This window comes from Rattus norvegicus, chromosome 6 (assembly GCF_036323735.1).
Source record: "Rattus norvegicus strain BN/NHsdMcwi chromosome 6, GRCr8, whole genome shotgun sequence".
Lineage (NCBI taxonomy): Eukaryota > Metazoa > Chordata > Mammalia > Rodentia > Muridae > Rattus > Rattus norvegicus.
This window is the reverse complement of record NC_086024.1, coordinates 87,112,910-87,129,052: the sequence shown is the minus strand read 5'-3', so window position 1 is coordinate 87,129,052 and position 16,143 is coordinate 87,112,910.

Here is a 16,143-nt window from a genome sequence, read left to right as displayed (position 1 = left end):
TATCAGGAAATGTCCAAATTAAGTTAGAAATTTTCTACAAAACTAATATTTAGAATGACAGTATACCTTACACACATCACAGATACAGGAAATATACCAAAATATAGTATAATGAAATCATTAAATTGCTAAGAGGTAGGAAAAAATAATGCAACCTCGATTTAAAGATTATGATAATTTTCTTTTTTCTCTAATACTAAACTTTAGATTTATTAAAGTGTGTAAGAAACAGGAAGGTTATAATTTTGATGTCCAGATTCTTGTTAATTAATTTTAGGAAGACTGAAAAAGACATAAATTTAGAGGTCTGGGAGATGATTCTTCTCTTCCAGAGGTCACATTTTGAAATGCCCTTAAGTCCCTGGAATTTCCATGTCATCTTCTGGCCACTATTGGCACTACATATAAATGATGCACAGACACAGATTCTAGCCAAAGACAGATTTACACAAAATAAAAGCAACAGGGGAAAATAGTACATACTAAATTATTTAGGAAGAAGACATGAAGAAAATTAGAAATGCAATCAAAATGGAAAATAAAAAAAAACATGAAATAAGTTATAGAGGTAAAATTAATATAAGAATTAATTTTGAAAATATGCAGTTGCTGTAAATATGTCTATTGTACAAGATATTTGTTGCAGTTCTTACATGTTAAAAATGGTCATGAAATTAGCAGGTAACAATTTAAAACACAGGTTCAGTTCTTTAATGAAATGTAGTTGTTTCTCTTCTAAACCATGATACCACAAATTTCATTCACTTCCAAATGCAGAATAAAATCTACCAAATAATGTGAAAGAATCTTATGTGGCTTAAATCAACTTTTGGTCAATGGAACTCCAGTAAAAGTTTGAGTCAAGACTGCTACAGGTTTCTGATATTAAACTCAGACATATTCAATAATGGGGAAATATTCAGAGGTATACAAGAATGATGTACACTTGAAACTGTCATTTCTGTGTGATAATTTTTGGGAATATTGTAGTTTTTGCAGTATAAGAAAATTCCATATGCATCTCCAATTTATCATCAAAAATTTAAGATTGTTGTAAATAGATTGACTAACAGTGGAAGTATATTTTTCATATTATTAAATATTATTAAGTATATTATTTTTCATAATAAGTTAAGGTTAATTTTGTTGAAACCTACTATTTATTTTTACCTTCATAAATATTTTTACTTCTGAATTAGTAAAACAGTATATATATATGTATATAGTATAGAATACATATATAATATAATAGAATATAGTATATATAGTATAGAACACACTAATTAAAATATACATGATAGAGATTTGTTTACTTAAATATTACAAACTATACTGGACCTGGTGTTGCAGGAATATAAACATTCCACGAAGTAGAGAAGCCAAAGCAAGGGAATTACTAGTACAAGGTCAACCCCGTCTACAGAATTAATAGAAAACTAGTTTCTACAAATTAATGAGATGCAGTCTTAAAATTAGAGTACTAGACAGATGACTGATCAGTTAAAAGCACTAAGCTGCTCTTGCAAGATTCCTGTACTTAATCACCAATGGTAGCACTCACATTAGGTCAACAATTGTCTGTAGACTGTAGTTCCAGTCCTAGGGGATTTGCCATCCTCTCCTGTGTGGGAACTCTATAGTAACACACTCACATATATAAAACAAAAACACAATTTAAAATTAATGTACAAATGGCTAGTAATATAATTCAGTGGTGAAGTGTTGAAGCACTTGTCTAATGTGTGGGAAGAGCTAGATTTATGGAGAAAATTATTAGTTTTGCTCTTCAGATAAAATTATTTTATGTTCAACATAAATGGCTTAATGGTCCAGTCTACATTATTAATTCATTTTAGGTGAGTCTCCCTATTGTAGTTTCCATCTCCTTATTTTTATGCATATGTGCACCACAGTGTATACATGTGCTGTGAATGTGTATTTGTGATTACTCGAATGTGATTACTCTACATACATGTAGAGGGCAGAGGTTTAAAAAGAAAATCAAGCATCTTTCCTAGATCATTTTCCACATATACATTTTATGAGGTAAATTCTCTCACTGAACCTGAAGCTCATTTATTGTTATGAATGAACTGGTGTTACAGGCACGTGACACCATGTCTAGCTTTTTATCTGCTTTCTGGGGATTCAAACACAGTCTCCGGTGCTTGTGCTGTGAGGTGAACACTTTACAGACTGATCTGACTCTCGGTTCCGCATATTTATTCTATTAAAAAAAAAACTTTAGGATTTCCATGATTTGGAGAAATTAAGCCACACTTTCCTCTGTTTACAAGGAAATGTGAAAACAACTTTAAGTGTTTGATTTTAAAGTACACATTGAATTTTCAATTGGGTAAGACATAATATAGAAAACTAGGGAACAATCTTTGTATTCATTTCCATATTACCAAGTTTGAAGCGATGCTAAAGTTCTTATCATTCATGTCTCTCTTTCCTTCCTTTAATTTTACCTTGAAGTATTGAGCAATAATCCCACAAATTTTATAGAGGTCAGTAATAACTACAGTTTTTCTACTGACTTTCCAACAAAGCTGACTGGGCTGAAGGTGTCTGTTAAGGCTAACTCAGGAATACATTTCCAAAACCGTAATTATTTATTTATTTATTTATTTATTTATTTATTTATTTATTTATTTATTTATTTATTTATTTTTACACTCCAGATTTTATTTCCCTCCCAGCCCACCCCGTGACTGTTCCATATTCCAAATCTACTCACTGCTGCCACCTTCCCATCTCCACGAGGATGTCCCCACTCTACCCCCACCCCACCAGACCTCTAAACTCCCTGGAGCCTCCAGTCTCTTGAGGGTTAGGTGTATCTTCTCTGACTGAACCCAGATCCGGGAGTCCTCTGCTGTCTATGTGTTAGGGCCGTCATGTCAGATGGTGTACGCTGCCTGGTTGCTGATCCAGTGTCTGAGAGATCTCAGAGGTTCATGTTAATTGAGATTGCTGGTCCTCATACAGGGTCCCCTCCTCCTCAGCTTCCTCCAGCTATTTCCTGATTCAACCACAGGTTCAGCAATTTCTGTTCATTGTTTGGATGCAAACATGTGCATCTGACTCTTTCAGCTGCTTGTTGGGTTTCTCGGAGACCAGTCATGGTAGGTCCCTTTTTGTGAATGTTCCATAGCCTCAGTAATGATGTCAGGCCTTGCAACCTCCCCTTAAGCTGGATTCCACTTTGGGGCTGTCACTGGACCTTCCTTTCCTCAAGATCTTCTCCATTTCCATCCATCCCTGCAATTTTTTCAGAAAGAACAGTTATGGGTCAGAGTTTTGACTGTGGGATAGCAACCCCATCCTCACCTGATGTTCTTTCTGCTGGAGAATACTTACTTCTAGGGTGAGGATCTTAAGCCCACACCCAAAGTGACATACCTACTCCAACAGGGTCATACCACTTACTGGTGACACCCTGTATGGCAAGCATATACAAAGCATCAAAATATCTTATTCCATATTCAATGAGAGAAATGACAGTGATGACAGAACATTCAGGGCCAGAAACACTGTGACTTTTTGTCTTTGTATTTGTGATTTTCTATATCTGTGATTTGCAAACTGTCTAAGACTGGACAGATGTAGTATATCCTTACTGAGGCACGCTACAAACACTTTATTTTAGAATTTTAGTTTTATTTTACAAGTGTTTTATCCTAGTTTATCTGGGAAAGAGGATGCTGAGCTCAGCTCAATTCAACATGTGTATGAAAAAGAATAAACCTTCAATTGTTGAAGGCAATTATGAAAAGTATTTTTAAATAACAGTATTACTAGGTGTCTGGAATACTATTCTGTGGTGCTTCACAGATAAAATAAGCCTACAGAACTAACTAAAAATTGGACCATATTTAGGCCTATAAGAATAGTGAAGAGTTATTTATAATCTATGTCATCAAATTCCAAACTTCAGAAATTTTGTTATAATTCCCAGGAAAAATACAACAGCACAGATAGCTAGCACCCATATTCACCTGCAAATTTCCCCACAGGAACAGTTTTCTTGTAAACTCAGTACAAAAGGAGGAGAAATAAGAGATGACCAATACCACAGTGGATGGATACAGTCTCAAACAATCACATGAAATTTATATTCACCATATAACTACTTGAATGTATACATATGAAATCTCTTGCATTGTTTGTTAAATAGGATTTTGTTATTTATTATTTTAATTATATGATTATACTTAATATTTATCAATATCCTTATTAAAAAGAAAAATTTGAATTTATGTATAACATATATTAAATCTTATAATTATAATATATAACATGTCATTATCTTAAAGATTCAAAACTCTGGATCATTTCTTATTTTTTATTATTATTTTAGTGGGAAAAGGTAGCTCCTTAGTAAGATCTTAAAGGGTAAACTTTCTGATCAATTAACCTGAGAAACTTTTGTTTTTAATCAATGTATGTGGTATGTGCATATGTATGTGTGTGTGTGTGTGCGTATGTGTGTGTGTGTGTGTGTGTGTGTGTGTGTGTGTGTGTGTGTACTGTATGAGTATGTGTGTTTGCCACCCCTGCATATGGAAGTCAGAGAACAATGTTGAGTGCCAATCCTAGGTTTTTCTCTGTTGCCTGAATTAGGTGCCCAGGGAATGCAAGATCCACAAACTTAATGGGACTCTCCTGTCTCTGGTTCTGATTTTGCCAAAAGAAATGCTGACGCTGCAGATGTGCAGGACTTCATCTACCTTTACAGTTGTTTTCAGAATACAAATTTCATGCTTATGCCATAAGTGGTGTACCCACTGAGCTATCTTCCTGCTCCTGATGTAGTCTTTTTTGCTATTTTGCCTGGTTGATACCTGTAAACGTAACTTTTATTTGCCCTATGTAATTGTCATTCCAGAGACTTACTGCTGAATAAATTTACTATTTCTAGTTCCTTCTGAATTGTGGCTGGCTGGTTGAACTCATGTGTTCTGACCCAAACTTCTTTCCAACTGACTCTTTCAATCTGGCTTCTCTCAATTTCTCACTGAACAACTGTTTGCTTAGCCTCAAACTAAATAGGAATCTTTGCTAAACTTCTTGCTCCTTTTTATTCTTTGGCTTGTTCTCTCTTTATTTGCAACATGATTCTGTAAAACCGTCCCTGTAAAACTGTTTTTCCCCTCTGTTTCTGCTTCTCTCTCTGTTTCTCTGTCTTTGTCTCTCTATCTCTGTCTCTGCCTGCTCTCTGTCTCTCTGTCTGTCTCTGTCTCTGTCTGTCTCTGTCTCTGTCTCTCTCTCTCTCTCTCATTCTCTCTCATTCTGCACTGTGCTCTCAAGTCCAGTCCTGTTTTCATAATTAGCCTACCTTTCCTGTGCTGATCTTGTGAGAGTTGGACATACCTCATGTCTAACTCATTCTGTCAAATCTTTCTCTGATTTATGCCAAGTCCAGCGTATTTACACAAGGAATGGTATGACAAAATTCAAAATTTTCATGCTTGGAGAAGAGCCATCAGGACATAGGCCTCCAATAATGTTTATTGTTTGCCGGGCATAAGGTTGGTTTGTATAATAATGTTCATAATTTACTTTGTGTTCTTCCATTGAAAAATATTCTCTTTGTCAAGGTTAATGAATGCATGATAATTAGAATGAGCATGAGTCTGGGAGACAAGGCACAAGGATGAATGCTGTGAATTTCAGGACAGTTCTTAAGGCACTGGGAAAGAACTCTAAAAACATGAGTTCAAAAATTTATAATTTCTCAACTATGCAATATATAAGGATGGAAATAAAAGAACAGAGGCGGCTGTACTATAAGCCAGCTTGCCCGTAAGATATTAAGGAAGGAGATAGATTTAGGGAGTGGTGAGGATCCTACCCAGCTGAATTTATTGTCTGTGATTACAAGGGCAAGCAGATTTCTGAGTTCAATGTCAGCCTGGGACAGAGGTGGCTTAGGACCAGGTGTAGGGGTAGGGGTGGGAATGGTGTTCACAGAACCAGATCCCACCAAGCTAGCATATTGTCTCTGCTTACAAAACAGGCAGAACTCTTAATTAATTTCCATATTAAAAAATGTACTTGCTGTCTTCTAAGAATCAAGGTTCTAAGGTCATAAAATGATAAAATGTGGAATAATTAAAAGGAACCCTACAGTATATGACTGAATTTAAATGTAAATAAAAGACTGGAATTTGCTCTACAAGAAACAGTTACCCAGAGAGAACTTCTTGGAAAGTGAACACAACACATCTGTTTTAGAGTGTTTTTAACAACAGAGAGCTGTCTCAAGCAGAGAGAACTGTCAGGAGATAGCTGGAGAGCTGTCTGGAGCAGAACTAAGCTTGAAGTATATCTCATTGACTTCAAGTTGTTTCTTTCACTGCTCCCAAACACCCCTCCTCTGGAACTCCTCTCCAAGCCCAGGCTGATCCTTGGCAGATTGTCACTTTATTTATCCATAAACTAGACATCACTTTCAAACATGGCTTCTTCCTTTCTACAAACTAACCTTCCTTTCATTGGTAGGATTAAATGTGTATACTAAGGGTATATCTGTATTGCAGCCAAATCATACTGTAATCCAGGGCATGTCTGCATCCTGGCTGGATCATATAGACCTAAAAGTTCTTTGGATATAATCCCTTCCCGGAGCAGCCATTAAAATTCCTCTACTATGACCAGAACAAGAAAAAAAAATTACAGATGCACACAGCCATTTTAGAATGTGGTTTATGTTAATATTCTCTCTCTCTCTCTCCTCTCCCTCTCTCTCTCTCTCTCTCTCTCTCTCTCTCTCTCTCTCTCTCTCTCTCTCTCTCTCTCTCTCTCTCTTTCCCCTTATGGTGCTTTTATGAAAAAAATTAATAGAAAAACTTCATTTGTTTTCTTGTCTTATGAGAAATGATTTATTTGAGAGATCCCCGAAGAGAGACCCTTTCTAAAGTCGCGGGAAATCGCGGACCCCAGACACAGAGAGACCATTTTGGATGTAATAAGCAAAGGCGAGGTTTATTACGGAGATCTATTACAGGGATCTCCGGGTCGACACGTATCCTGCGCAGGAGCCAGAGGTGTCGACCCCGAAGCTCAAAAGTCAGGGGTTTACCTTGGCAGGGAATAGAGAGGCAAAGATTAAAACAGAGACTGAAGGAACACCCATTCAGAGCCTGCCCCACATGTGGCCCATACATATACAGCCACCCAATTAGACAAGATGGATGAAGCAAAGAAGTGCAGACTGACAGGAGCTGGATGTAGATCGCTCCTGAGAGAAACAGTCAGAATACAGCAAATACAGAGGCGAATGCCAGCAGGGCATATGGGGATATGTACAACAATGCCAAGCAACCAGAGCTTCCAGGGACTAAGCCACTACCTAAAGACTATACATGGACTGACCCTGGACTCTGACCTCATAGGTAGCAATGAATATCCTAGTAAGAGCACCAGTGGAAGGGGAAGCCCTGGGTCCTGCTAAGACTGAACCCCCAGTGAACTAGATTGTTGGGGGGAGGGCGGCAATGGGGGGAGGATGGGGAGGGGAACACCCTTAAGGAAGGGGAGGGGGGAGGAGGATGTTTTCCCGGAAACCGGGAAAGGGAATAACACTCGAAATGTATATAAGAAATACTCAAGTTAATAAAAAAAAAAAAAAAAGTCAGGGGTTTATATAGGGAAGGCTAGGGGGGTTGGCGCGGTTACACACAATTGGCTAATTTCTGGAGCGGCTATAAGTGATTGGCCCATTTAAACATGGCAGTGAGATTACAGCACAGCAGGAGAGTACGTATTGACTGGAGCATACAGGATTTTAGAAGCTAGGGGCATATCAGGATTTGAAGGACATCTGGTTAAGGTGTGACTCTGAGTAAGCTGGGGGAGGTGCCTTTCTGCCAGATGGTTTGGGTCAGTCCTGATAACTCGGGCTGGTTCCAGCATTCCTTTTCTTTATCTTTATGGTCTGATAGTCCTAGTGGCAGGGCGGGGCTGCCTGGACTTGCTTTTCACAGTGTTTAGCCCTGAGTTTGTGATTTTTGAAATTTACTCTTTTAACTTCATATTTTTAAACCTTAAATCTGTATAATTTTCCTTTCATATTCTTTCTACTTTAAAAACTTCTCCATGCAGGCCCTGCAGGCCACACTTCACAGAATAAACCATATGTAGTTGAAAATTCAGTTTTCATGTTCAACATTTCAATAGATCCTTTTTATATAAAATATGTACCTTTTTTAAATGAGAGCAAACAAAATATCTTTGAAGAGAAATAAACAAAGGTGTAGAAGTAGAACACAAAGAAATAGAAATAAATGAAATATTTGTTTAAAAGTTGAAGACTTATTAGTGTATTTCAAAAACCAGACCAGAAATAACTGATTTTTTTCTTGCCAGTCTTCCCAAGTTTGCTCAAAAGCAGAGCTAAACATTGCATTCTGTTGATTTTGTTTTTGAGATGCATTTGTAGAAAGGTACTGTGTGATACATCATTCCATTCAAAATGCAATTTAGGTAACTGAGAATTATAAAAGCAATATGGAGTATCGGAGTGGAGAAATTCCCAAGTTTTATTTTAAAAACTATATTAAACAACCTTTAGAAAGTGAGTGTTATGCAACCTATCGAGATTACTGGAAAGTATGCATTTCAGAAATACTGCAGTAGCAAATTACCGAGTAATAAATTCACTTCATACACTTATTTTTATTATTTAAGGTTAATTTCATCCTATCAGCATCCTTTCGGCTCAGTGTAATAGGAAGATGAAGTTATAATTTAGTTTACTCAGAAGGGAAAATATTTATTTTTCTTTTGTGAAGAATCATAAAGTTATTTTTAAGGAGTACCAGAATAACTTAACTCTGTATTAAAGACTAACTTCAAAATAAAATTGATAAACCTCAAGTCGTTAACTAGGTATGTTCTTGCTCTTCTCTTTTTCTCTTCTCCCTCTCTTGTTCCCACCCCCCTGTCCAAATCTTCCCAATAAACCTCCTCCATCTGAAAAATAAAAGACAAAAAAAACCTAGGTATATTCTTATTTATATGTAGATAATTATTCTCTTTGAAATTATATTTAATAATACCATTTCAAATTACTGTACAGTAAGTTATGTCCCAATAAAAGAGAGAAAGGAGGCCTGGCTTTTAAATTATTTTTATTATGTAGAAGACATTCTGGACTACCTAGGCTTTCTTATCATTGCAGTTGGGTGTAGAGTTTAACCACCTGTTTTTTTGTGTTTTAAGTTTCACTGTCTATTGTTTGGTGCTGATTATAAGGTTGTAGAATCTTTCAAACATAAAGTCTCACTGACAAGATGAGCCATAGAGGGAAGGGTTTTTCAATTTCATAGATAACTCCATTTCCTGCTTTCTCTTCTGTTCTTGCTCATCAGGATGTGACCATATTCTTCTACACTCCTGTCACCAAGGTAACCACGGTTATCATGCCTTTCTCTGTATGATGGGCTGTGCAATTCTGAACCTTAAGCCACAAAATTCCCTTCTCCATTAACTTTCCTCATGTGTTTACAGCATAAAAACATAGCAAATTTATTTATGCGTCAAGATGAAGTACTTGGTGCTGTCTCCTTAGATTCGGTTTTGTTTCATTTATTGTGTTTTTCTATCCTTATGTTTTATCCAGGCATTATAGTTATTATTATCGATTTAGATGTTTAAATTTTCATCTTGGGGGGAAGACCCTTATGGGGGAGGGAGAGTGGGAGGAAGAAGGGATAGGGGCTTATGGGGAAGAAATTGGGAAAGGTAATAATAATTGATATGTAAATAAAGAAATATATCCAATAAAAATTAGAGTAAAAATGTTTTTATACTTACTGTTCTCAGAGTTTTTAATTTTCAAATACATTATAAAATCAGGAAGTAATATTTTAAAATAAAAAACAAGGTAAGATTTTTGTTGAGTAAAATGCCAATTCGGAAGTAATTCGGTATAACAGAGCATGCGGTTTCCAAACCATATTGATATGAAATCCTTTACTGCCTTTGGTATTCTTCTATTGCTTAAATGACATTTAGTTTTTAAGAGTAGGAGGCCTTTATGTTTTTTAAAAGGAATATTTTTGGCTATATTTTTTTAAATTTATCTGTAAATAAATTTTATTAGTTCAGGTTTTTTGGTGTGAAGATACACTATAACCAAGGCAATTCTCACACTAACAATCATTTAATTGGAAATGGCTTATGGTTTCAGATGTTTAATTTATTATCATTCTGAGAAACATGGCAGCATGCAGGCAAGCAGACATGGTGCTGGAGAAGGATCTAGGAGTTCTACATCTTGCTTCCAAGGTAGGCAGAAAGAGACTGTCTCCCTCAGGCAGCCAGGTCGAGGCTCTGATTCCACACTGGTAGACTTTAGGCATAGGAGACCTCAAAGCCCATTCCTTCACTTCTTCTAAGAAGGCCACACCTACTGGAACAAGGACACACCTCCAAATGGTGCTATTCTCTGTGGATCTAGCATTAAAGCACCTTAGTCTATACCTGCCGGATTTGTCAAAGCCAACACATAAACAATGGATCATAAATGTGTAGCTCCCTAGATATTAAGGCACTGAGATACTTCTGTAAGTTATATACCTAGCTTAGACTCTAGTAGTGAAAATGTAGGAAAATATGAATGAAATAGGAAGAAACTGATCCATCAAAATTGTACACAAATTTATAGATTCAAATAACAAATATTATATGAAAGTTACTTCTTAATGTTTTCAATTACAATTGAATTATATCACTTCCCTGTCCATTCCCTTACTCTTGCCACTATCCTCCTCTAAACCACTACCATGTTCACTTTCACGCTTGTAGACTTTTATAATGGAATTATATTTGTTATATATGTGTTTGTATGCATGCATACACACACACACACACACACACACACACACACACACACACACACACACACACACAAAGTGGGATAAACCCCAGGTTCAAGAGGCGTTAATAGACATAAGGAACTGAAAGTGTTGGAAAAGGATTTTGTGTTTTCTCAGTACAGGTAAACATAACAACATGGGCTAAGAACAGCCCACATCTCTCTGATCTGTTGCATTCTGCTGTTGAAAATGAGAACAACAGGGCATCCAGTTCTTTGAGGTTCATATGCTGATATTAATGGCCACAAGAAATACTATTATATTTATAATCGTGCAGTGTTTTTAGCAGTAATATTAGATACTATGAGATTTTAAGTACGTGTGTGTGTGTGTGTGTGTGTGTGTGTGTGTGTGCGTGTGTGTGTAAAAGCCAGAATTCCACCTCAAATTTTGTTCTTCAGAAATAATATATCTTGCTTTTGAGTCAGGGTCAGGGTCACTCTGGCTTAAAGTTGTCCAGTTCACAAGGCTGACTGACTTGCAGAACTGGGTTTTGGGTGTACAACTCAGGTTTTTATGCTTGATTAACAGCTACTTCCCTTTATCTTTGTGATGTTTCATTGAAATTGACATCATTGGTTCCAAATTACATTTGCTCCAAATTTAGATTTTTCAATAATTTTAGTGTATTCAGATGGATACATCAAATTCTTGATTTTTATATGACTATCTACAAGTTCATTATCTATGACGCTGTTCATTGCCATTTTGTTCTATTGACAGTATCTTTGCCTCACAGAAGTTTTGCAATTTTATGAGGTTCCATTCGTCAATTGTTGATCTTAAAGCATAAGCCATTGTTGTTTTATTCAGGAAATTTTCATCTGTGTCCATATTTGAAGCTCTTCCACACATTTTCTTCTATTAATTTCATTGTGTGGGGTTTTATTTGGAGGTCTTTGAGACAATTGGACTTGAGCTTTGTACAAGGTGATAACAATGAATCGATTTGCATTCATCTACAGGATGACTGCCAGTTGAACCAGCACCATTTGTTCAAAATGCTGTCTTTTTTCCACTGTATGGTTTTAGCTTCTTTGTCAAAGATCAAGTGACAACGGATGTATGGTTCATTTCTAGGTCTTAAATTTTTTTTCCATTAGAGCGACATTGCACTCTCTGTACCAATATCATGTAGTTTTTTTTTATCACGATTGCTCTGTAATACAGCTTGATTTCAGGGATGTAATTTCCCCAGAAGTTCTTTTTATTTTTTAATTTTATTGAATATATTTTTATTTACATTTCAAATGTTATTTCCTTTCCTGGTATCCTATTCATAACCCCTCAATCCCCTCCCCATCTGTCCCCTTCTTCTACAAGTGTGTTGCCCTCCGAATCCAAAACCCCCTGTACCCCCCTGAAATGCCCCTACACTGGGAGTCCATCCTTGGCAGGACCAAAGGGCTTCACCTTTCTTTGGTACCGAACAAGGCCATCATCTGCTACATATGCAGCTGGACCCATGTATAGTCTTTGGGTAGTGGTTTAGTTCCTGGAAGCTCTGGTTGGTTGGCATTGTTGTTCTTATGGGGTCGCAAGCTCCTTCAGCTCTTTCAATCCTTTCCCTAATTCCTTCAATAGGGGTCCCATTCTCAGTTCAATGGATTGCTGCTAGCATTTACTTCTGTATTTGACATGTTCTGGCTGTGTCTCTCAGGAGACATCAATATCCGGTTGTGTCAACATGCACTTCTTAGCTTCATCAACCTTATCAGTTTTGGCGGCTGTATATATATATATACATATATATATATATATGGGCTACATTTGGGGCAGCCTCTGGATGGCTATTCTTTCCATCTCTGCTCTAAACTTTTTCTCCATATCCCCTCCTATGAATATTTTTGTTCCTCCTTTCAAGAATGAGTGAAGCTTCTGCACTTTGGTCATCCTTCTTGAGCTTCATGTGGACTGTGGATTGTATCTTGGGTAATTCAAACTAATATCCACTTATCAGTGAGTGCATACCATGTGCGTTTTTCTGTGATTGGATTACCCCACTGAGGATATTTTCTAGTTCAATCCATTTGTCTATTAATTTCATGAAGTCATTGTTTTTGATAGCTGAGTAGAAATCCATTGTGTAGATGTACCACAGTTCTGTAACCATTTCACTTTTGAAGGACATCTGGGTTCTTTCCAGCTTCTGGCTATTATAAATAAGGCTGCTATGAACATAGTAGAGCATGTGTCCTTGTAATATATTGGAGCATCTTTTGGTTATATGCTCAGGAGTGGTATAACTGGGTCCTCAGGTAGAGTAGTATTCAGTTTTCTGAGGAACTACAAGACTGATTTCCAGAGTAGTTGTACCAGTTTGCAATCCCATCAACAATGGAGGAGTGTTACTCTGAGAAAGCCTTGCAACATGCTTGCCAGCATCCATTTGTGTCACCTGAGTATTTTATCTTAGCCATTCTAACGGGTGTGAGGTGGAATTTCAGGGTTGTTTTGATTTGCACTTCCCTGATGAGTAAGGATATTGAGCATTTACTTAGGTAAGTTTCAGCCATTCTATATCCCTCAGTTGAGAATTCTTTGTTTAGATCTGTACCCCCTTTTTAATAGGGATATTTACTGGAATAATACTCTCTGGAAACTAACTTCTTTAGTTCTTTGTATATATTAGTTATTATCCCTAATCAGATGTAGGATTGGTAATGATCTTTTCCCAAACTGTTGGTTGCTGTATTGTCCTAATGACAGGGTTCTTTGCCTTACAGAAATCTTGCAGTTTTATGAGATCCCATTTGTTGATTCTTGATCTTAGGATATAAGCCACTAGTATTTTCTTCAGAAAAATTTTCCCAGTGCCCATGTGATCAATATTCTAACCGCACATTTTCTGCTATTAATTTGAGTGTATCTGGTTTGATGTGGAGGTCCTTGATCCACTTGGATTTAAGCTTTCTATAGGGCTATAAAATGGATCGATTTGCATTCTTCTAAAAGCTGACTCCATTTGATCCAGCAACATTTGTTGAAAGTGCTATCTTTTTTTCTTTTTTTTTTTTTTTTTTTTTTTTGGTTCTTTTTTTCGGAGCTGGGGACCGAACCCAGGGCCTTGCGCTTCCTAGGTAAGCGCTCTACCACTGAGCTAAATCCCCAGCCCCTATCTTTTTTTTCCATTGAATGGTTTTAGCTCCTTTGTCAAAGATCAAGTCACCATAGATGTGTGGGTTTATTTCTGGGTCTTCAGTTCTATCCCACTGATCTACCTGCCTGTCTCTGTATAAATACCGTACAGTTTTTAATCACTATTTCTCTGTAATAGTGCTTAGGGTCAGGGATGATGATTCCTTAAGAAGTTCTTTTATTGTTTAGAAGAGTTTTCACTAATTTGGTTATCTTGTTATTCCAAATGAACTTGCTAATTGCTCTTTTTAACTCTTTGAAGAATTGAGTTGGAATTTTGCTGGGGGTTGCATTGAATCTGTAGGTTGCTTTTGGCAAAATATCCATTTTTACTGTATTAATCTTGCCAATCCATGAGAATGGGAGGTCTTTCCATCTTCTGAGATCTTCTTCAATTTCTTTCTTCAGAGACTTGAAGTTCTTTACATAAAGATCTTTTACTTTCTTGGTTAAAGTAACACTGAGGTATTTTATGTTATTTAGAACTATTGTCAAAGGTGTCATTTCCTTAATTTCTTTCTCAGCCTGTTCATCCTTTGAGTAGAGGAAGGCTACTGATCTGTTTGAGTTAATTTTATACCCAGTCACTTTTCTGAAGTTGTTTATCAGGCTTAGTAGTTCTCTGGTGGAACTTTTGAGTTCATTTAAGTATACTACCAGATCATCTACAAATAGTAATATTTTGACTTCTTCCTTTCCAATCTGTGTCCCTTTGATCTCCTTTGTTGTCTGATTGCTCTGGCTAGGACTTTGAGAACTATATTGAATAAGTAGGGAGAGAGTGGGCAGCCTTGTCTAGTCCCTTATATTACTGGGGTTGCTTCAAGTTTCTCCATTTAGTTTAATGTTAGCTACTGGCTTGCTCTATATTGCTTTTACTATGTTTAGGTATGGGCCTTGAATTCCTGATTTTTCCAGGACTTTTATTATGGAGGAATGTTGAATTTTGTCAAATGCTTTCCCAGCACCATGAAATAATCATGTGGTTTTTCTCCTTGAATTTGTTTACATAGTGAATTACCTTGATGGATTTCTGTATATTGAACCATCCCTAATACCTAGATGAAGGCTACTTCATCATGATGGATGATTGTTTTGATGTGCTCTTGGATTGAGTTTTCAAGAATTTTATTGAGAATTTTTGTATTGATATTCATAAAGAAAATTTGCCTGAAGTTCTCTTTCTTTGTTGGGTCTTTCTGTGTTTTAGAGAAAAGCGTAATTGTGGCTTCATAGAAGGAATTTGGTAGTGTTCATTCTGTTTCAATTTTGTTGAATAGTTTGAACAGTGTTTGTATGAGATCTTCTATGAAGGTCTGATAGAAGCCTGCACTAAACTTATCTGGTCCTAGGCTTGTTTTGGTTGGGAAACTTTTAATAACTATTTCTATTTATTTAGGAGTTATGGGATTGTTTATATGGTTTATCTGATCCTGCTTTAATTTTGGTACTTAGTATCTATCTAGAAAATTGTTCATTAAATCCAGATTTTCCAGTTTTGTTAAATATAGTCTTCTGCCATAGGATCTGATGATTTTTTTGGACTACCTCAGATTCTGTTTTTATACCTCTCTCTCTTTTTTTCTTATTTTCTTAATTTGAATACACTCTCTGTGCCCTCTGGTTAGTCTGGCTAAGTGTTTATTTATCTTGTTGATTTTCTCAAAGAACCTGCTCCTGGTTTTGTTGATTCTTTGTATAGTCCCATTTGTCTCTACTTTTTTGATTTCAGCCCTGAGTTTGATTATTCCCTGCCTTCTACTCCTCTTGGGTGAATTTGCTTCTTTTTGTTCTAGAGCTTTTAGGAATGCTATCAAGGTGCTGATATATGCCCTCTCCAGTTTCTTTTTGGAGGCACTCAGAGCTATGAGTTTTCCTCTTAGCACAGCTTTCACTGTGTCCCATAAATTTTGGTATAGTGTGTCTTCATTTTCATTGCATTCTAAAAAGTCTTTAATTACTTTCTTTATTTATTCCTTGACCAAATAATCACTGAATAGAGCAATGCTCAACTTCCACGTATATGTTGGCTTTCTGTCATTATTGTTGTTATTGAAGACAGGCTTTATTCCATGGTGTTCTGATAGGTTACATGGGATTATTTCTATCTTCTTGT